Raw genomic sequence first — 23,769 nt, forward strand, 5'->3', positions numbered from 1 at the left:
AGCTTTTAAACTAAATGCGGTTAAGAAGAAAACATTTTTCATGCAAAAACAACTAGAGGGCAATATAGGACAGTATATAACTAGGGGATATGTCACATTGCACAGGCTGTTGGAAAACTAAGAAATGACAAGTCATTCTATGGCAGGAATTCAGAAAGCTTCTTAGACACGACATGCTGTCACAGAATTTCATAGTTGGACGGGGACTTCAAAAATCCTAGGGAAAAACTGACACCAGAAAGGTTCATTGACTTGCCCAACCAGTTGTGACAAAATCAGTGTCTTCTAAATTCAATTGTTTTCACTCCATCAATCTTAAATTGAGCGGCTTTAAAAAAGATGGACAGGACCTTTTATGTGGGGCAGAATGAAGCCCTTAGCTATAAAAAAATGCTTTGAGAGAGGGAGAGGGAGTGGGACACAAGTGTAGCTTGATAAAGCTTCCCAGATGATTTGAATAAACCTCCCCTTACAACCCCTGCCCCTCCATTTAGAAGCTGAGGAGAAGGGAGGCTCTGGAAAATTACCTAGTATTTGACTTGTCTGGCATTTCTTATGACTCTAGTTAGGCTGAACTTCTGGGATCAGCCTTGGCCAGGGATACAAAGAACAAAGATAGTACTTGTGGAGGAGACCTGGAAACAGTTAAGTGTGAGACTGAAGAAAATTTGTTGCTGGTCTGGTTCAGTGGATTGAGTGCGGGCCTGCGAACTAAAGGATCACCGGTTCGATTCCCAGTCAGGGCACACACCTGGGTTGCGGACCAAGTCCCCAGTCCAGGATGTGAGAAAGGCAACCACACACTGATGTTTCTCTTCCTCTCTTCCTTCCCTTCTCCTCTGAAAATAAATCAGTAAAATCTTCTTTAAAAAAGAAAATTTGGTCCTGTGCATTTGCTGGGATGAAGACATAGCTTTACTATTGTCTTAAGAGCAAAAAAATGCCCAGAATTTGAATTTGGTCCTGAACTTTGTAAACCACTTTTTACATGGCATCCAAAATGACAGTCTTTATGGTAGTTGCCAATTATTAATACTGTCAGAGTGCACATTATACATTAAACTTGTCATAAGTATTGCATTGTATCTTATTTTGGGACAATACCAAGACTAAGAAGTGGTTAAAAAGTAATAAAAATTAGTTGTTTATTGTGTTTCTGTGTGTAAAACACTTTATCACACTAAATTAAAGCATCTTGTATATGGGAGGATTTTTTAAAAGATGTTTTCATTTTTATTTATTTTTAGAAACAGGGAAAGGGAGGGAGAAAGAGATGGACAGAAAAATCGATGTGCGAGAGAAACTTCAACCAACTGCCTCTTGCACAGGCCCCAACCAGGGACTTGGCCTGGAACCCAGGCATGTTCCCTGACTAGGAATCGAACTGCTGACCCTCTGGTTCACAGGCTGGCACTCAGTCCACTGAGCCACACCAGCCAAGGTGGGAGGAACATTTAAAACATTTAAATAGGTTTAATGGAATCCCTAGCAAAGTTCTAGCATGAGTGATAGAAAGCGTCACCTCCCGCTGTTCCCTAAGTGATTCCACCCCTCCCCCATCTGTCACCATGGAGATGAGCATCTCCATTTCTCCCATTCCCTTACTTTCACCCCTAGGTGAGCCTCAGAGAGCCCCCTCCCCATCCCCATAGAAAGAACTCCATGCTCCCCAACCTTTGTTCCAGATCACATTCTGCTTCTCAGGCTGTCACCATAGAAACTGAAAGTCTGGCCCCTGCCCCACTCATCTCCATGGTGACCCTCAGCCCTCCCCTCCCGCACCCCCCCCAAGATATCACCAGGCTCAATCCTCACTGTAAGTCTAGAACCTGGGACAGTGGAGGGTGGCTCCCTGCTGTGGCCGCAGTCTTTGTCTCTGATCTGCCTGGCTTTGAAGGTAAGGTGATCCCCCCTCTCTCAAAAAAGGGCAAACTCCAGTGTACTCAGCACCAATGATGTGCCAGGCACTGGGCTGGGTACTGTGCATACTGAACTCATTACCAGCCATTTTACGGAGTTTAAGGCAGAGCAGCTCACAGAGGTGAAGTCACTGGGCCTTGCATCCCCTGCTGAGCCCCTTAGCATCTCACTGAAACTGGGGGCCCAGACAACTCTCCACCATTCTGCTTTGCTGTGCAACCTTGGACAAGTAGCCTTCTGTCTCTGAGCCTCTGTTTTTCCCATTGTAAAATAAGAGTGTTGGACTAATTGTCATCTTAAATATCCTCTTTTAATGTTGGATCATAAATAGTTCTGATCTTCTCATTGAGAAACTGATCAGGTATGAATGCTAGAATAAAACTGTTAAGGTGTTTTTTTTTAAGTGACATAGTGGAGGTATCCATTTTTTTCTCCAAACTTTTCTGATCAAACACTGTAAGTTTATTGCTTAGAATCTCTTCTAGGGTTTTTCTTCTAGGATTTTTAAAGAGATTTTATTTGTGGTGTCAAAAAAGGCATAAACGAAACACTTTGCAGCCCTTTCCTGCCCTTGAATATGTCTTTGGTAGGAGCTGCAAAAGTAACAGTGTATAAAAATGATTTTATGCCCTGGCTGGTGTAGCTCAGTGGGTTGAACTCGGGCTGTGAACCAAAGCATCGCAGGTTCGATTCCCAGTCAGGGCACATGCCTGGGTTGCAGGCCACAGTCCCCAGCAACTGCACATTGATGTTTCTCTCTCTCTCTCTTTCTCCTTCCCTTCCCTCTCTAAAAAGAAATAAATAAATCTTTTAAAAATATTAAAAATGATTTTATTTATTTACTTTCAGAGAGAGGGGAAGGGAGGGAGAAAGAAAGGGAGAGAAACATCAGTGTGAGAAAGAAACATCGACCTGGCCCACAACCCAGGCATGTGCCCTGACAGGGAATAGAACTGGCGACCCTTTAGTTTGCAGACCAGCACTCAATCCACTGAGCCACACGAGCCAGGACTTTTCTTTTTGAAAGTTCTATTTTGATGTAATACACGGGAAGTCACAGGGAGGTTTGAGGACCCTTGGCCCCACTCCCAGCTCACTGGAGCAGCCTCTCCACCCTTGGCTTGTGCTTCTCCAAGACTGACCACCAGGTGGCAGTTGGAGCCTGAATTCAGGCCTCACTTGTTCTTCCCAGGACTTCTACCAGACACCTGTGACTGTCTTGCCCAGGACTGTTGGACGTCAGCCTAGGCATGGCCAGGGGACTTCTTGGAAGCTGTTGAAGTAGGCAGCATTAGTATCTGAAACTTTGCTTGATTTTCTCTTTAGAACGTACAAGTTTCTTCCCTGTCCTGCCTTGCTCTGTCTCAAATGGAAGAAGCCACAGATTCTGGCCAGTGGGCTGTCCCCCAAAGGCCACTGCAACCTCTAAGGACATCAGGGCACATGGCCCTAAAGGGATTTCATTTATACTTCTGCCAGGGTTTAGCAAGTCTCTCCCAGAGTTACTACACCCCTTAACCCGGTAAAGATGAGGCACTTAAGTACCAGGATTAAGCCTAGTGAGTCAGCCTGGGTTTGCATCTCCACAGTGCTGCTTATTAACCCTGTATCCTGGGTTAATACCTGAGGCAGAGTCTTTACTTGGTGTTCAATACCTGACCTAGAGTCTTTAAGCCTTAGTTTTCTCAGCTGTAAAATGGGGATAATAATGGTACCAACCTCGCAGGCTGATGTGAAGATGCAATGGGATAACACATATACATTAGCAGAGAGCCTGCTGTAGAATAAGGGCTCAACTGAAGGACAGTTGGGGCTCGGGTGGGGGTAAACAAGACCAGTAATAACAGCAAGTATGAGGAGCATGCCATCCAGGTGCCTAGAAGGCTCAAGCGAAGAAAATTGGGAAATAAAGGAAGCCTTCCCAAGAGATCACATTTCAGTTGCAACTTGCAGGACAAGTCAAATTCTTCCAGAAAGTCCAGGTGGAAGGAGAATTCCAGGAATAAAGAATAGAATGTTCAGCTAAAGAGATATGGGAACCCACATGGGCGTCTTGCAGTCCCGGTAAGTAGTTAGGTATGCCCGAAATGCATGTTCGTTAGTGGGGCAGTCAGAAGATATCATCAGCAGGGGCCAGATCACAAGGGGCCTCAGGCGCCTGATGTTGGAAGCTGGAATTGATCTGGCAGACACTGTGGAGCCATCGAAGGTTTTCGAGCAAGGAAGTGAATGGTTACAATTATTGTTGGCTTGGAGGCCCAGCTGCCTTGAGGCGGGCAGAGACTGGAGGCAGGTGAGAGAGGAGCTGGGCTTAGAGTAGAGAGAGAAATATATTGGAGATGGAGACCCAGGGATGTACTCCATGTTTTTCCCCCCAGAAGGAGACATCAGCAACCATGGTTTTCTAAGAGTTCGTCTGAAAAAGGAAAGAAAGCTACGGCCAGAGAAGTCATGGCACCATTTTTTTAAAAATATGGGTGAACCCTGGCTGGTGTGGCTGAGTAGATTGAGTGCTGGTCCTGAAACCAAAGGGTCACTGATTCAATTCCCAGTCAGGGCACATGCCTGGGTTGCGGGCCAGGTCCCCAGTAGTGGGCACGTGAGAGGCAACCACACGTTGCTGTTTCCCTGTCTTTCTGCCTCCCTTCCCCTCTCCCTAAATAAGTAAAATCTTTAATTAAAAAAAAAAAGAGTACTCAAGCCATCGCCAGTGTGGTGCAGTTGCTTGGAGCATTGTCCCCTAGACCAAAAAGGTTCGATTCCTGGTCAGGTCACATACCCAGGTTACAGGTTCGATCTCTGGTGGGGGCGTGTGGGAGAAGGCAACCAATTGATGTATTTCTCTCTCTCTCTTCCTCTCTACAAAAGAAAAATAGAAGTAAAATAAAATAAAAGTACCCAAGGTCCAGCCCACATTCATGGTTTGGAGGAAAATGGAAGCGGCCCAACAGCAAGATCCAGCCAGCACTCAGCCTGCTCCTGGCCTGGCAGTCTCTGCAGCTCACCGGCAGCAGTGGAAATCCTGCACGCCCTGCCCAAGGCTGCTGCTTTCGCCTCCCTGACCCAGACTGGGGTGGAAATGGGAGTTTGTGGAGAATACAAAAGGGACAAATAAATACTTATAGCTGCGCACTTTGTGTCAAGCGCTTTATGGGTGTCACTGCATTGCGTCTCCACAGCTACACTCTGAGGCATGTATTAATATGGTTATTTTAAGATTTATTTATTTTTAGAGAGAGGGGGAGGAAGGGAGAAAGAAAGGGAGAGAAATGTTGATGTGTGAGAGATACATCGATCAGTTGCCTCTCACATGTCCCCAGCCGAGGACCTGGCCCTCAACCCGGGCATGTGCCCTGACTGGGAATCAAACCAGGACCCTTTGGTTCACAGGCCAGCGCTCAATCCACTGAGCTACCCCAGCCAGGGCAGTACAGTTATTTTATAAGCAAGAAAACTGAGGCTCGGAGAACAGAGCTTGCCCAAGATAATTAGGCTAGTTAGTGGTGAAGTGAGGAATTGAACCCACCTGTTTTTACTTCAAAATCCATTTATCCCCAGTAACTTATGTTCAGGGTCAGGGGGACAATGAGGAAGGGTTGGGGTGGGAGGACAACCTCCCGGGTTGATCCTTTTCCCAAGAGAAAGGGCTAATGTCCTGACTGGTGTGGCTCAATGGGTTGCACATCGTCCTGCAGACTGGGAAGACTGATAGATTCCTGCCACCTGGGTGGCAGGCCAGGTTCCCGGGTAGGGGGCGTGCGTGAGTCCACTGATTGGTGTTTAATGGATGTCCCTCTCCCTTTATCCCTCCCTTTCCTTCTTTCTAAATAAATAAATAAAATGTTAAAAAAAAAACAGAGAAAAGGCTAGAGATAGGTTTCTCCTGTCCTGTGTAGGGTCGCATCTCCAAGTGAGAGCAACTAGGGATAGGCAGGGCCCACTTAAAGATTCCAGAAACCGACTCACTGTAGCCTTTCTCTCCTTTCTTCACCCTGACCTGAGGCAGAGGGTGAGGGGCAGACTCAGGTTTGCTAGCCTCGGGGACAAGCCTTTTCCCCTCTCAGAGCCTTTTGTTGTTTCAGCTTTCAAATGAGTCTCTAAGGTCTCTTGTAGGGCTCACATTCGAGGATTGCATTGATAGCATTGTGTAGTAGGATCGCCTGATACATTCATGGATAGAAACAAATTTCCTGTTGCCATAGAGAACAAGGGTTCTTTGAACTAGAAGAAGATGCGCTGGAGGAGGCAAGATAAAGAGTGGAAAGGGCATGGGGCTTGAGTCAGCCCAACTTGGCTTAAAATCCTGTATACTGGGAAGGTCACTTGAATTCTCTGAGCTTCTGCCATCATCTCTGAAACAAGAATAACTACCCTTACTTCTTGGAATAAGGTGACGTACGTATGTCACACAGACACAGGAGGGGTTCACGACCTTTCTTTGTCAGCAAATGGGGAACAGTTCTTTCTCCTTAATTCTACCCTGCTTTCTCAAGACATAGTTGACAGGACATAGTTTTTGATTGATGAGAGAGAGAAAGAGAGAGAGAGAGAGAGAGATAGGAAGAGAGAGGAGGGGAGAGAGAGAGAGAGAGACATCCATTTATTGTTCTACTTATTTATGCATTCTTTGGTTGATTCTTTTAAAATATTTTTTTATTTTATTTATTTATTTTTAGAGAGAGGGGAAGGGAAGGAGAAAGATGGGGGAAAGAAATATCAATGTGTGGTTGCCTATCGCGCGCCGCACTGGGGAACCTGGCCCACAATCCAGGCATGCGCCCTGACTGGGAATTGAACCAGAGACCCTTCTGTTTGCAGGCCGATGCTCAGTCCACTGAGTCACACCAGCCAGGGCCCTTGGTTGATTATCATGTGCTCCCTAACCAGGAATTAAAGTCACAACCTTCATGTGTTGGGGACGATGCTCTAACCCACTGAGCAACCCAGCCAGGGCCAGGATTCTCTTTTCTCTCTCTGACCATGACAGCCAGGCTGAGTGTTTCCTGCCAGGGCCTTGGCTTCTAAACTTTGCTGGTATTGTTCCCATGCAGTGTGAAATAGCTCTGCCTCCCTCACAACCTTCTAAAAGTCCTGGGGCTGGGGGTAGGTGGGGAACAGTGCAAGTGGTGCCAGACTGACGCTTGGTCTGTCAGGACAACCAGCTGAAGCATCCTGGAAGGGCTGCTGGGGTGGGGTGGGACCCTCACAGGCACTCAACCAGCTTCACTGGCTTTGCTCCCTCATCCTAGTATCCAACTTTCTGGACCATAAGCATCTGGCTAACGACTAAGTACTCTAGTCCTTGTGTCACCTTTAGGTGCAGACCCCTCAGCCAACTGCCTCCACAGTGACATGAATGTTTACCAGGTAGACAAAGTCCAATTTTGGGAAATGTCTCCGACAACCACATGACTCACCTGGCCCGGGGCATCCCCTTTGTAGCTGGCTATAAACCCGAACAACGACATTCTGGAAAGGTACTGGTTTGTCCTTGCTGCAGGCATTCACCCTGGCCAGGAATTCTTCACATCTCTGCCTTCCGCCTCCCTAGCCTGTGGGAGCACCTCGTGAGCCCCATGGGGTCACTAAATGTCAGGTATTAGACGCCAGTCAGTCGTATCTGGCTGCAGACCTACCGGCATCTCCCCAGCCAATACCGTCTCCTGTATCTGAACCTCTCTGCCAGCTGCCCTGGCCTTCCTAGAATCAAGCCCCCAGCCCCATCGTCGGGGGCTGCCAGTTGCTCCTAAATGTGGAATCTGCCTGGAAGTACCATATTTTTGCTGTGTACAAGGCGCAGTTTTTGCCCAAATTTTTCACGAAAAAATTAATACACGCATTACACATGGGTAGTATTAATTCCATATCTATATAAATGTTTTGAATTCTTTTATTTATGTTTATGCATTAAAAGTGTAACTCTAGAAAGCAATAATGATATCTGTATGCAAAATAACACCCTGGAATACGGTCATCGGTTTTGTTTCTAAATATAAATAAATAAATCGAATTTAAAAATTAAAATGAAAGATTTTTTTTTCCTGAATGTTTGGGCCAAAAACGTGGATGCTCATTAGACATAGGAGCGCATTATCCACAGCAAAATGCAACAGCCACAATACAACACCCAACCTGCGTAGCATCATCTTGGCATATCCCACTTGACCCAACCCAAGTAGGCAGCCTTCCCAAGAGACTTCCTGGGCAGGCTTCCTGCCCTTCAGCACCTTGGCCTGGCCTGGACCCATCTCCAGAATGAGACGGCCCACTGCCCCATGGCATCGCCAGTTCAGAGGCTAGGCCTGACTTCTCAAATGTCCTTCTGCCCGGGTTACCTCTGCATCTCTAGGGAACTACTATTCAGTATTTTCCCAGCTGCTGATGGGAGACTATGCCAAAGCTAGGAGCCATGAACTTGAGGGAAAAGTGGTTGCACCTGTGTTGGAGGCATGCCACTGTGGGAGTGGAGTGCCTCCAAAGGGCCCCCTGTAGCCCTTCAGGGATGCTTCCTAAGGAAGCATCTGGGCCACTTCGCAAGCTTGGCTATTTCTAATAATCTTCTCCACTGCTAGATGCTTTGCTTAGGGTCAGGGTGAGTGCACCAGAGACGCACTCTGGCAGGCAGGAAGGATCCTGGGCCTGACTGTTGGCTGATCACAGCTCCCCCAGCAGGAGGCATGGGGGCCTTGGGCTATGTGGACCTGGTTGCTGGTGACTGGCCTGCTGGTCATCTGCTGCCATGTGACCACCGTCCTGAAAAGGAGCACTGCTTGCCTCTGGGTCTGCAGTTCCACAGCAACAATACCAACCAAAGACCTGAGTAGGAAATGGGGGAAAGATTGTGGGTGTGATTCTTTTGCAAGGCATGGCCCCAAAGCCCTTGGGAGGGGGCAAGAGAAGAGAATCAGGAAATACGTGAAGGAAGATGAGCGCGGGCAGGCCACAGGGGCTTCCTGGGCACAGAGGCTGACATGATTACGTCTGGCAGCTGAAATGTGGATCCCCAGAGGACTTTAAAGGAGTCATGTGTGGGTCCCTGAGTGGTGTAGCTCAGTGGGTTGGATGTTGTCCCATGGACCAAAAGGTTGCCGGTTTGATTCTTGGTGAGGGCACTTACCGGGGTTGTGGGTTCAATCTGCAGTTCAGGGGGTGCGAGAGGCAACCGATTGATGTTTCACAAATCTCTCTCTCTGTCTCTCTCTCCTTCACTTCCCCCTCTCTAAAAATAAATAAATAAAATCTTTTAAAAATAAAAATAAAAATACAATTGGAAGTATCACGCTCCCTGATATCAAACTATACGATAAGACTGTAGTAATCAAAACAGCCTGGTACTGGCATAAAAACTGACATATAGATGAGTGGAACAGAATAGAGAGCCCAGAAATAAACCCATGACTATGTGGTCAATTAATCTACAACAAAGGAGGAAAGAATATACAATGGGACAAAGGCAGTCTTCAATAAATGGTGTTGGGGAAACTGGACAGACACATGTGAAAAATGAAACTATACCATATTCTTACACCATATACTAGAATAAACTAAAAAGGGATTAAGACTTAAATATAAGACTCAAAATCATAAAACTCCTAGGAAAAAAACATAGGCAGTGAACTCTTTGACATAGCTCTTAGTACTATTTTTTGGGGGACATATCTGTCTGGGCAAAGGAAACTAAAGAAAAAATAAGCAAATGGGCCTATGTCAAACTAAAAAGTTTTTTTTTAAGATTTTATTTATTTTGAGGGAGGAAAAGGGAGGGAGAAAGAGAGGGAGAGAAACATTGATGTGAAAGAAAAACATCAATCAGTTATCTCTCACACACCCCTAACTGGGGACCAGGCCCACAATCTAGGCATGTGCCCTGACCAGGAATTGAACTGGTGGCCTTTCTCTTTGTGGGATGAGACCCCACCAACAGAGTCATGCCAGCCAGGGCAAACTAAAAAGTTTTTTTTTTGCACAGCAAAGGAAACCATCAATAAACTCAAAATGATAAAAGACTTAAATATAAATCATAACATCACAAAAGTCCTAGAGCAAAACATAGGCAGGAAAATTTCAGACATCTCATGTAACAATATTTTTGCCGATATGTCTCCTAGGGCAAGGGAAATAAAGGGAAAAATGAACAAATGGGACTACATCAAACTAAAAAGCTTCTGCACAGCTAAAGAAACCATCATCAAAATGAAAAGGGTACTGACCAGTTGGGAGAACATATTTGCCAATGATACATTGGACAAGGGTTTGATCTCCAAAATATATAAAGAACTCGTATGACTCAGCGCCAGGAAGACAAACCATCCAATTTAAAAAATGGGCTAAGGATCTGAATAGACACTTGTCCAAGGAGGACATACAGAGGCCCAGAGACACATGAAAAGATACTCAGCATCACTAGCCATCAGAGAGATGCAAATTAAAACCACAGTGAGCCACCACCTCACAACTGTCAGAATGGCCATTATCAATAAACCAACAAACAAGTGTTGGCGAGGATGCAGAGAAAGGGAACCTTAGGGCTTGTTGGTGGGAATGCAGACTGGTGCAGCCACTGTGGAAAACAGTATGGGATTTCCTCAGAAAACTAAAAATGGAACTGCCTTTTGACCTGGCAATTCCACCACTAGGAATATATCCGAAGAAACCCAAAACACTATGTTCATTGCAGTGTTATTTACAATAGCCAAGATTTGCAAGCAGCCCAAGTGTGCATCAGTAGATGAGTGGATTAAATAACTAAGGGACAGTTACACAATGGAATACTACTCAGCTATAAAAAGAATAAACTTTTACCCTTTGCAACAGCATGGATGGACCTGGAGATTATTATGCTAAGTGAAGTAAGCCAGGCAGAGAAAGACAAATACCATATGATCTCACTCATATGTGGAATGTAATGAATAAACTGAAGTAACAAGGAAAATGGAGACAGACTCATAGATGGAGAGCAGATGACAGTTAGTTGGGGGGGGCGGGGGTTAGGGGGTGGAGGGACCACAAAGAAAGGAAAAAGGAAAACCGTGTGGTGATTACAGGGGGCAAGGACATATAAGGGAGATAGATGGTAATGGAAAAAATACAATAAAAAATAAAAACAAATGAATTACAAATTAGTAGTCACAGAATAGGTACTAGGCTTATTGGGGGTATCATTTCATAAGTTATATAAATGCCTAACGACAATGCTGTAAACCTGAAACTAATACATTGAATGTCAACTTTAATTGAAAAAAAATAAGTCATTCATCTACTCCATCAAGTCCACATTGATCTCCTCTATCTGATGCTAGGGCCTGCAAGTTGTCACTCAGTTCCTAGGTATCCCAGTGAGTGAGGCTCAGGGAGGACAGCAGTTCCTGTGGGGCTGGAGCCCTGTAACCCGTCTCAGCCCCCAGCAGAAGAAGAGCAAAGGGTTTAGCACCCTCACTGAGACGAACATCTGTGCTCTGGGCCACTTCCTCTCCCTTCATTTCTAAGTGAAATTACCTTTGTAAGTGTGTGGGTTTGTCAAGGGGGGGAAAGTAGGTGTTTTTGTATCTGCATGGGGAGTGAGCAGTGATGAAAAAGTGAGAAGGAGCCCTGACTGCTATGGCTCAGTGGGTAGGGTATTGTCCCATAAAATGAAAGGTTGCCAGTTCGATTCCCAGTCAGGGCACATGTCTGGGTTTTGGGCCAGGTTCCTGGTGGGGGGAGGGGGGCAGGTGAGAGGCAACCACACATTGATGATCTTTTTCTCCCTCTCTTTCTCCCTCCCTTCCCCTCTCTCTAAAAAATAAATTAATAAATAAAATCTTTTAAAAAAGAAAGAGTGAGAAAAGGAAGAGAGATAGAGAGAGAGACACACACAGGAGAGAGAGAGAGACACACACAGGAGAGAGAGAGAGAGAGAGAGAGAGAGAGAGAGAGAGAGAGACAGAGAGAGAGAGAGAGAGAGAGAGGAAGAGACCCAAGCCAGCAGGAGCAAGTATGAGATTTCAGGCTGTCGGTGGAGTCTGGAATCCCTTCCCACCCAAATGGTGATCTTCAAGACCTTTGGAACAACCTGGAGATCAGCACCCCAGATTTTCCAATGGGAAGCACTGTGGAGGCCAGTCAGTTGCAGACCTTCTAAGTAGCCAGATTCTGGTCCCCGCCCCCCATATCAGCTGCCCCCTGAAAGTGGTCCCCGCCCAGGTCTTGGTCAGGGGGTTGAGCATCACCGGGAGCACCCAGACAGTCCTTTCTCTAGCCACCCCACGGGAGGCATCTGTATGCAGGCATCATTGGGAAGGCTAGCCCACAAGGCACTTGCCTATCTCACAGGCCAGAGTGATGCTAAGGTGCTTAGACTCATTTCCTGGAAGGAAATCACCTGTGCCTGAATTCTGGCAGAGCTTGCACTTGCTACCATATATTGGCCCAGCAACCACCAGCTCTGGCCTATGGCTCCCTGAGCTTTCATTCTCAAAGAACCCTTATTAAGCAGGGGTGGGGCTGGGGCAAGCCCTGCTAGAGAGGGATCCGAGGCCAGGCCTATGCTCACAGACAGGAACCAGAAAGATACAGCTGAAAGGCTGCTCAGGCATAGAGGGTGTGTGATTAACCAAGCGAACAGGTAATCAAGGCAGGACAAATAATCAACAAACATATCTACATTATGTATAAGAATAAGGATAAACGTGTACCTGAGAGCAGAGGGCAGGCAGAGCAGAGCCAGCAAATGGGCCACTCTTCTAACTAATCAGGAAAGGCTCACTGGATAAGGTGGAATTTCAGATTGCCGAGCATGTCTGCCCTCTCTGTAATGTGATTAAAATTGGTTTAGAAATTTGTGCTATATTTCAAGTGAGTGCTGTGCTTAAAATGTAATTGCATTTGGCTGTGTATTTGACACTCTTGAAATTAGAGCAGCTTGCATGCAATGAGGAAGTTTATTGAGAATGGAATTTGATTTTTAAGCCAACGCATAGAAGAGCAGTTGCAATCTCAACCTCTGACGGATGGTTCCTTCAGGGATGCCTCTTTCTTTGCACTTCCTGATCATTCTGGAACTCCTCTCCAACACTCAGCAAAAGAAAAGCTTCCTGAACTCTGCCAGAAAACACTTTTCTCCTGGCCGTCAGAGTCTGTGCTCTTGTGACTCCTCACCTCGGGTTCTCTTACACATCTGCCATCGGACTGTATGCCAGTAGGCAGCACTTACAGACTTCATCTTTGTCACCCAGGACTCAGGACCTCGTTCTGAGATCTGAAACACCCAGGGCTGGTGCTAGGTTCATTCCAGCTCGCTCTCCTTCATCAGAACCCAAAAGAGCTGTTAGAATTGCGTGCTCATTCTCCCTCTCCACTGTGGTGGAGGCTGAATGGCTGCTCAAGATTCTGTCACCACCTCCTTAGGGATGGTGATGAGGAAGGAGAGAAACAGAGGTGGGGGGCGGAAAGAGATGTCTCATTTTGCTGGTGTGCTTCAGAGGATTGGGTGTTGTCCTGCAAAGCAAAAGGTCACCAGTTCGATTCCCGGTCAGGGCATGTGCCTGGGTTGTGGGTTCAGTCCCCAGTTGGAGAGTGTGTAAGAGGCAACCGAACAATGTTTCTCTCCCTCTCTTTCTCCCTTTCTCTAAAACTAAATAACATTTTTTTAAGGAGATGTCTCCTTTCAGGGTGTCCCAAATCCCTCTCAGAATGGTGTCTGGCCAGTTAGCCATGGCTTTGCCCATTGGGGTTTACAGAAGACCAGCTTGTCTTACGTGATCCAAGCTAGAATCCTAAGACCGAGAGAGACCACAGGAATTATGTAGTCAGTCAACAGCTCATTTCATTGCATACCTCGTGCCAGGCACCATGCTAAGTGCGAGAGTTACAGAGCTGAACAAAACAGACCTTGTCCCTCCCTCAGGAGGTTCCAGTCCGGTGAGGAAAAGTCCTCATACCAAAATGTGCAATCATTTCATTACTTGTCGGTGTGCAAAGTGCTCAGGCAAATACAGGTGCTCGCCTAGGCCCGGTTTAGTCGTCTGGATGGCTCCCCGAAGGAATTAATACTTAGGGTGGAGGTCAGTAGGAGGAGAAGTTAGCCAGGCAAAGGGTGGGTGATGGGGATTTGTGAGGGTTTAACACAAGTGGGAGCAAAGTTCAAACTACTTCATGGACTAATTAGCATCCCAGAGAAAAACTGTTCCTTATGCCAGCTGTCTTGCAAATGACTACTTTTGGTCACAAGAGGACCAGACTGTGGCAGTCCTGGTGTAGAGATACAACCTCCCCCCACCTCCCCCCAAAAAACATGCCCATGGACCAAGAGGACCAGCTGTGTATCTGATGGACAGCACAGGCAGGCAGACAGCAGCTTAACTTAACCTTCTGCTCCTGTTTTTGTTTCTTAGGCATGTCATCTACAGCCTTCCAATTTGGCACCTGTCCAAGGGACAGGGCTGGCCTCTGTGTATCTGAGCTTTCCGTGGTACACATATTCTGCCAGGCTAATGGAAGGGAAGAAACACTTATTGAGCATATGCTCTGCATCAAGTACTTTTACAGATATGTCATTAAAATCTTCCAGTACATGCCCTGACCACTGTGGCTCAGTGGGTTGGGCATTGTTACGCAAAGCAAAAGGTCACTGGTTCGATTCCTCAGGGCACATGCCTGGGTTGCAGGTTTGGTCCCCAGGCAGTATGCATGCAAGAGGCAACTGATTGAGCTCTGGCTGGTGTGGCTCAGTGGGTTGAGCGCCAGCCTGTGAACCTAAGGGTCCCTGGTTTGATTCCCGGTCAGGGGCCATACCTGGGTTGTGGGCCAGGTCCCCAGTAGGAGACACTTGAGAGGCAACCACACATTGATGTTTTTCTCCCTCTTGTTCTCCCTCCCTTTGCCTCTCTAAAAATAAATAAACAAATACTTTTAAAAAAGAATGTTGAGGGCTTTGATTACTGAGTGATGTTTCTCTCCCTCCCTTTCTTTTTCTAAAAATAAATAAATAATCCCAGTACATTTCAGCAGTAGGTACCTCTTTGTGTACTAAAACTAAAAGGTACCTTTTAGTTTTAACAGATGGGGGAAAGATGGGGGAAGCTGAGGCAGAGAGCAGTGAAGTAACTTGCCCAAGTTCACAGAGCTGGTCTCACAGAGCTGGAAAATGGGAGAGTTGGAATCCCAATCCAATGGCATGGATTCTCAAAGCAAGTTTTCCTGAAAGTTCAATACAGCCTCAGCGGTGCTTGGTCTGGGAGCAGACCCCTCTGGGTCCTGTTAGTTCTCCATCCTGGGCTGGAGCTTTGTGCCCAGCTGGGGCTGTGAGCACACGTCTCATTGTTCCTGTGAGGACCAGATGACACAGACCTAGGCTCCTGTAAGGTTCTATTAGTCAAAGGAGTGATCCAACACACAGATGCAATTTGAGGGGCGGGTGCTGAAAGACATGCTGGTGTAGGTCTCATTTGATATCCCTGGTGGGTGAGACTCCCTCCACAGGTCCAGAGCATATAGTATGAGAGGGATAATAGAGCTTTAGAAGCAGCTCTGCTGCCCCCTTAGGGGAGGCAGCTCCTTCTAAAAGCCCTTTCCCTTCCTTGGGATCCTTGGTGTTTCCCAATCCTCACTCACTGGGCTCTGAGCCCACATTGTGTGCAACGATGAGATGCCCACTCTTGACAGTTAGCACAATTCCCCTTGGAGAAGTATTTGTGCTTCTATTACGAAAGAGTGTTGGGGTGTGAGAAAATGAAGCACAGCATCCTGTCTCTTCTGAAGAATAAGCTGGGTTTTACTCTCCAATGCCACTTCCCAAGGGGACCACAGGAGTTGAGATTCGGTTTCCTGTCGACAATTATAAACCTGGGCTTCTGTCTTTTTCCCTACTGTCATTTTTTTCTTACTAGATGGGCCTTATGTGGCAGAATAATACTTATACTGGGCATTGGGACTGGTAGCACCTGACCTTGGAATAAAGGGTTCACACTCACTCTGGCTGGTGTGGCTCAGTGCTCTGAGTGCCAGACTGCAAACTCTAAGGTCGCTGGTTTGATTCCCAGTGAGGGCACATGCCTGGGTTGCGGGCCAGGTCCCCTATTGATGCTTCTCTCACACATCTATGTTTCTCTCCCTGTCTTTTTCCCCAGCTTACCTTCTCCCTAAAAAAAATAAATTAAAAGTTTAGGACAAAAGGTTCACACTCCCTGAAGACTGACTTACACCCAAGAACTGAGCCCAGCAACAGTGCCTTCTTGGCAGGGAAACTTCTGGTTTGGGGGACAAAGACCACTTGAGAAAATAAATGCCAACTCCAAAATCTGCTTGGGGACTAGAGGAGACATTGAGGTGTTGCTGGGTGGGAGGTGGCAACATTTTATTTAACAAGTTTATCTGCCCTCTTTTGCCAACATTTGCTCAGTTTGTGTCCCTGTGTCACATTTTGGTAATTGTCACGGTACTTCAAACTTTTTCATTATGATTATCTTAATCACGGTGATCTGTCATCAGTGATGTTTGATGGTACTATTGTAATTGTTTTGGGTGCCACAAACCGCGCCCACATGAACTGGTGACCTTAGTCGGAAAATGTGCTGTGTGTTCTGACAGCTTCACAGATGAACCATTCACTTATCTCCTTGGGCTTCTCTATTTCCCAAGACAGAACAATATCGAAATTAAGCCACTTAGCAACCCTACAATGGCCTCTGAGTGTTCAAGTGAAAGGACTAGTTACACGTCTGTCCTTTAAATGAAAGGCTAGCATGATTCAGCTCGCTGAGGAAGGCATGGTGAAAGCTAAGACAGGCTGAGAGCAAGGCCTCTTGTGCCAGACAGTTAGCCAACTTGTGAACACAAAGAAAATGGTCCTGAAGGAAACTAAAAGTGTTACTCTATTGAACACACGAAGGATAAGAAAGCAAAATGGCATTACTGCTGATATGCAGGACACTTCAGTGGCCTGGTAGGTCAAACCAGCTACAACATTCCCTTAAGACAAAGCCTCAACCAAAGCAAGACCCTAACTCTCTTCAATTCTGTGAAGGCTGAGAGAGGGGAGGGAGGAAAGTTTGAAGCTGGCAGAGGTTGGTTCATGAGGTCTAAGGAAAGAATCAGTCTCCATAACATACAAGCGCAAGGGGAGGCAGCAAGTACTGATGTCGAAGCCGCAGCGAGTTCTCCAGAAGACCTAGCTAAGATAGTTAACGAAGGTGGCCACACTAAACAACAGATTTGCAACGCAGACAAAGCAGCCCTCCTTCTATTGGAAGAAGATGCCATTTAGGGCTTTCACAGCCAGAGAGGAGACGTCAGTGCCTGGCTTCAAAGCTTCAATGGACAAGGTGACTCTCCTGTTAGGGGCTAATGCAGCTGGTGGCTTTAAGTTGAGGCCAGTGCTCCTTTACCATCCTGAAAGTCCCTGGGCCCTTAAGAAGTATGCTAAATCTACTCTGCCTGTACTCTATAGCTAGAACAAGAAAGCCTGGATGACAGTAAATCTGTTTACAACATGGTTTACTGAATATTTAAAGTCTACTGGTGAGACCTACTGGTCAGAAAAATGATACCTTTCAAAATAATACTGCTCATTGACAATGCATCTGGTCACCCAAGAGCTCTGATGGAGATGCACAATGAGATGAATGTTGTCATGCCTGCCCACACAACATCCACTCTGCAGCCCATGGGTCAAGGAGTCATTTCAACTTTCAAGTCTTATTATTTAAGAAATCTCAAGGCTTTGGCTGCCATAGCCTGCAATTCCTCTGATGGGTCCAGACAAATCCATTGAAAACCTTCTGGAAAGGATTCATCATTCTTGGTGCCATTGAGGACTTTCATGCTTCATGAGAAGAGGTCAAAATAGCAGCATTAACAAGAGTTTGGAAGAAGTTGATTCCAACCCTTGTGGATGACTTTGAGGGGCTCAAACCTTCAGCGGAGGAAGTAACTGCAGGTGTGATGGAAATAGAAGAGAACTAGGTTTAGAAGTGGAGTCTGAAGATGTGACTGAAGTGCCGCAATCTCATGATAAACCTGTAACGGATGGGGAGCGCCTTCTTATGAGCAAGCCCAGAATATGGTTTCTTGGCATGGAATCTACCCCTGGTGAAGATGCTGTGAAGACTGCTGAAATAACAACAAAGAATTTTGACTGTTAAGTAAACTTAATTGATAAAGCAACAGCAGGGTTTGAGAGACTGATTCCAATGTTGAAAGTTCTCCTGTGAGTGAAATGCTATCAAACAGCATTGCATGCTACAGAGATGTCGTTCTTGAAAGGAAGAGTCGATCATAAGAAATGGCCACAGCCATCCCAGCCTTTGGCAGCCTCCACTGTATTCAGTCAACATTGAATCAAAACCTCCAGCAAAAACATTACAACTCACTGAAGGCTCACATGATAGTTAGCATTACTTTATCAATAAAATATTTCGAATGTAAGATGTATATTGTTTTTTGTTTTTTAATTTTGTTAAAGATTTTTTATTCATTTTATCGTTCAACAATGATCCTGATCAGGGATCAAACCCACAACCTTTTGGTGTATGGGTTGACACTCCAAGCAATTGAGCCACTCGGCCACAGCAGATGAAAGGTATTTTGTTAACATCCAAAATGCTATAAAATCATTTTAATGAGTCTCCTGAGTAACTAGGTATCTTTACACCATTTTATTTTATTGAAATACAATGTAAAATGAAATGTAATACAGGCCTAGTGTCAATAATCTGGAGAAATTAAATTCATCTGTAATTCTGCTGGTAGAAAACCTCTGTCAATATAGTGGTGTCTCTTCTCGCCTTGCTTATTCTACCCAAATGGAACTGTAAGAGTTACTCTTCACCATCCTATCTGCTATCCTCCTCCCTGCCTCGGACTCTGGGGACTTTCTTGCTATCTCTGAAGATCACCTAAGGGCAAACACGTAGGCAAAACTTCCATATCAACAGACATCGCTCCAGGTAATCAAAACAAAGCCAACCAAAATAACAAAGCAAAACAAGAAGTTGGAATTCAAAGCTTCTGCAACAGTTCCTGGGTGCCCCTGGGGTTTAGTTGTTCTGGTTTAGGACTAGGCACTGTCTCTGGTCTTAAGGGTCTCTGCACCTGGAGCAGGAGAAGAAACATTCAAGGACTTTGTAAATGATGCAAAACCCCAAATCCATCATGGGTCCGAAATCAGGAAAAATTGACGTTGCTTTTAAAATGTGGAGTTAGACTTTATTATCTCTGGGAACCATTGCTTTCCTTGAAAGGGGTGCAATGTGTGTGTCACAGAGAGAGGTTTTGAACACTGGCCCAGTAGTGAGCTACCGGAGAACTACAGGCAGAAGGACACAAAGCCCTGCTCCTGTCTCCTTATAGCAACTGAGTAATTCCCAGTCCAGTGACTGTACTGTGGAGAGTTACTGCTAGCTGACTATTGATATGCACTTGACTTGGTACTGTCTTTACTTCTGGCTTATATTTAAAATGTTTAACTATATTATTTTGTTTTTTAAAAGACTTTATTTATTTGTTTTTAGAGAGGGGAAAGGAGAGGGAAAGAGAGGCAGAGAAACATCAGTGTGTGGTTGCCTCTCGTGCACACCCTCACTGGGGACCTGGCCCGTAACCCAGGCATGTGCCCTGACTGGGAATCCAACAGCGACTCAAACCAGCGACCCTTCGGTTCGCAGGCCCAGCACTCTATCCACTGAGCTACACCAGCCAGGGCATTAACTGTATTACTTTGAATAAACAGTATAATCACGCCCTAGTTTTGGCTGCTGAGTTTGTCTCCCTCAAGTTTCTTTTTTTAAAAAAAAAATTATTTATTTTCAGAGAAAGGGAGGGAGAAAGAGATGGGGAAAAACGTAGATCAGTTGCCTCCCCCACACTCCCCACTGGGGACCTGGCTCGAAACTCAGGCACGTACCCTGACTAGGAATGAACCAGTGACCTTTCTGTTCAAGGCCGGCAGTCAGCCCAGTGAGTCACACCAGCCAGGGGTCCTTGGAGTTCATTATGTACCCTTTCCTAGGTAGTCCGTGCTGCTCACACTGACACATTCCTTTTAGTTTGGCTCAGAGGTACAAAAAACCTTTAGTGTGCAGAGGTTGTATATGAGAAACTGGGGCTATTTAAGTTTTTTTTTCCTTTTTAATATTTTACTTTATTTTTAGAGAGAGGGGAAGGGAGGGAGAAAGAGAGGGAGAGAAACATCAATTTGTGGTTGTCTCTCACACACCCGAAGCATGTGCCCTGACTGGGAACTGAACCAGTGACCTTTAAGTTCGTAGGCTGTCATGCAGTCCCCTGAGCCACACCAGCTAGGGATGGTTAAAGGATTTTTAAGAACCTATGTCAGTGAGCCATTTCCTGAGTAACTCTAATCAGAAACCAGGGAATCACCTGTGGTCCTGCCTCTGCCTTTACTCCCCACAGAAAACAAATGTTAATTCTACTCCCTGTGTCCATCACTTTGGTCCCCTGTTCTCTCCCTAGGGCCACAACCACAGGGCAGGTTGGCGTCATGCGCTCCATTAAAAAAGAGCCTCTTAAATCACATGGCAGGCAGTCTCTGTCCTTGCAATCTACTCTTTCCCTCAAAGGCCATCAGATTCCTTATCCCTAAAGCATAGCTCTGATGTCTCCTTCCCTCTGAAAAACAAACTTTTAATGGATTTTACCTCCTCTAAAGTAACATTCCAAGTCGTCACTAGAGATTTTTTCCAAGAACGCTAACCTTGTCTCCAATTCCAGGAAGGCCTGATTAACCTGTTCCTAGGAGCTGATTCAATTTTGTGATTTCCCATGGTGGCTTCACTTGAGCAAGCAGACGGTAACTGCAGCCCCCAACCCCCCGGCCCCTGTAACCCAACAGCTGCAAGATGGCCCAGGCTCCACATTCTGTTATTCACGTGTACAAACAAGCTACAAACCACGTGTGCTCACTAAATCTAGGTTTTTCTCTTGAATGTACAGGCCCAAGCCACGGACTCATTTTGAAACAGTCACCGTAGCCAGGAAAAAGCAGTGCTTTGATTGGCAGGCCTGAAGGTGGAGGGCACTGGCAGTGACCCTTTCTCATCCCAAGAAGGTGATAGAGGGATGACACCCCAAAAGGAAGGTGGGGGCTTTTGTCAGGAATGGAGGGAAGCAGATGTCGGAGATGAACAACTGTTCTCTACTGGCTGCTTGCCCACTGCCACCTCAGCCTGGAACAACCTTCCCTTCAGGGCTGTCTGCTTACCTCTGAGCTGACCTTTCAGGTTGTGAATTCCCGCTCCCTCCCTGCTCCAGGCAGCCCCAGGCCGGCTCAGAGCAGTCTCACTTCATTTCTTCATCTCCTTAGTGGAGCCCAGCACTTGCTGGTGGGCCCTAGGTGGACACTCACTTGGGTTCGAAGGAGGGGGGTCTCACCTCCATGAAGCCGCCCTGTTGAGCACAAACACAGTATGAAGTTATTATTTAGAGTGAGGGGAAGGAAGGAAGATACAGAAGAAGAGAAATGTCAATTGGTTGCCTCTCACACACCTCTAACCAGGGCAACCCAGGCATGTGCTCTGACTGGGAACCAAACCAGAGACCTTTTGGGTTGCAGGCTGGTGCTCAGTCCACTGAGCCACACCAGCCAGGAACACAGTATGAATTATGTTGGGGATCCTGGCTTGGCTTTCCCGAGCCCCAGCCCCCAGCCAGCCAGCAGTGCCTTCTATTAAAAATACTGATAAACTTGTTTCAACTGAATACAATACTTAAGAGGACAGCTGTTCTCAAGGCCCCTCAGACGTTTCAGAAGCACTACTTAACACAGTTGCAAATGTGTTCCAGTCAAGGCTATTCATGCAGACTCCTGGAGCAACCCTGGCTGCCACAGCAGCTTTGCATTTAGGAACAAGGGTCGAGTCAACAGCACAGTTGTACCTCAGGCTACTCCTGAAGCTCAGCAGCAGCAGCGAGACTCCAGGCCCTGGAAGACTGAGGGTGCTGTGGGGGAAGGTTGATGTTTAAGAAAAACAGGGTAAAACCGGCTGGCCTACCCGACCTCCTTTAGTGCTTCACAAGCTCCCCTGGGGCTTTTTGAGTTTCTCTTTGAGACATTCTACCCCCACTCCAAGCAAAAGCAATCTCTTGTTTTGTAATTGTCCAGATGAGGTGGAAAGCTTCTACGTTCCCATTTGCTTGAATGGCTTGAAAACCCTCTGTGAGGGGGTCATTATCCAGCCTGGGCTTACACATCCCCTATTACAGCCAGCTCACCATCTCTTGAGATGCTTCTTTATAGCTTTGAATACCTCTACTTATCAGAACATTCTCCTTAAGCCAAACCAAAGCCGCTCCCCCATTGCCTCTGGCTTTGTGGTGGTGCGGGGGTCACACACAATGCATTTGGAGACAGGTCCCAGGTGTGTGTGTGTGTGTGTGTGTGTGTGTGTGTGTGTGAGAGAGAGAGAGAGAGAGAGAGAGAGAGAGAGAGAGAAACTGAGATGGAAAGAGACACAGAGGGAGCAGAAAGGGCCCATGTAGATCATCTAGGTCAGTGGTTAGCAAGGATTTTTGGCAACATTAATTCAGGAGAAATAAACATTTAAGGGGCACATTTTTCCCATTCCAAGTGAAGTTGGGATTTGATGGTTGAGTAAATGTTAATTTGCAGAATTCCCTGGGAAAGACCCACTGAAATAAAAAGGAACCGAAAAGAGGTAAGATGCCTTCTCCCTGAAACTAGGTATAAGTTGAGGGAATTTCAGAGGGGAATGGGTAGGGTTTACAGGAACAAATTTGGAGGACACATGGACAAAAACTAGGGGTGGGGGGTAAGGGGGGGAAGAGGGGAGGGTTGGGTGGGTGGGCTGGAATGGGAGTAAGTGGGAGAAAACTATACTTGAACAATGATTAAAATAAAAAAAAATGAAGACACCAGAAAAACAAATGTATAAGCTATACCCTACTCCTTTCACACCCTCCCTTCCAACAAAAGGCCAGTAAAGTGTTCTTTTCTGTGTCCCTCCCTCCCTTCCTTCCTTTTTATTTCTTTCTCTCTCCTCCCTCCCTCCCTCCCTCCCTGTTTCCTTTGTTTTCTGTCTTTTGCTCCAATGGCTAGGTTTCTTTTTTTCTTTTCCTTGTCATTCTTTTTCAAGTCTTCTAAAGGGGAGCACAGACAATCATGTTTTAGTTCTACTGTTGGTTATTTTTACAATGTTTAAGCATCATGCTTCAGCCTCTAACTCTCAATTCTTCAACTTCAAAAGTGACAGGGTATTTGTGATTCACCCTCTGCGAGATAAGGACATTGTCACGTTTACCCTCACCTCCCAATGTTTGGTTCTCCAATTTTGGTCCCTGTCTATTTTGGAGACGTTATGATGGCTTTTACATTGCATGGCTTTTCTTGCAAGGACTGTCTCTGTCTGTCAGAATCTCACTTCAAAAAAGGCTCGGTTTCACAAGGTAATAGATTATTTCAAATTTTCTTTTTTTAAAGACTTTACTTATTTATTTTTAGAGATGGGAAGGGAGGGAGAAAGAGAGAGAGAGAGAGAGAGAAACATCAGTGTGTGGTTGCCTGTTGCATGGCCCCATTGGGGACCTGGCCTGTAACCCAGGCACGTGCCCTGACTGGGAATCGAACCTGTAACCCTTTGGTTTGCAGCCCGTGCTCAATCCACTGAGCTACGCCAGCCAGGGCTCAAATTTTCAAGGAGCAGATGATTCCTCTGCTATTTAAATTATTTCAGAGCATGCACTGGCTGGTGTGGTCCAGTGGATTGAGCGCCTGCTTGCAAAGCAAAAGGTCACTGGTTCAATTCCCAGTCAGGGCATAATTCCCAGTCAGGGTTGTGGGCTGGGTTCCTGGTTGAGTTTTGTGAGAGGCAGCCATTTCATATTTCTCTCCCTCTCTTT

At 46.1% G+C, this 23,769-nt stretch overlaps 1 non-coding gene across 1 annotated transcript; it reads left to right on the forward strand.

Moving 5' to 3' along the window:
- Positions 1 to 2,434: 2,434 nt before the first annotated feature.
- Positions 2,435 to 2,530, forward strand: LOC114505855. Its single transcript, XR_003685316.1, has one exon. It is a non-coding gene; the product is annotated as a small nucleolar RNA SNORA13 (small nucleolar RNA).
- The last annotated feature ends 21,239 nt before the right edge of the window (positions 2,531 to 23,769 follow it).

Source organism: Phyllostomus discolor, chromosome X (assembly GCF_004126475.2).
Source record: "Phyllostomus discolor isolate MPI-MPIP mPhyDis1 chromosome X, mPhyDis1.pri.v3, whole genome shotgun sequence".
NCBI lineage: Eukaryota > Metazoa > Chordata > Mammalia > Chiroptera > Phyllostomidae > Phyllostomus > Phyllostomus discolor.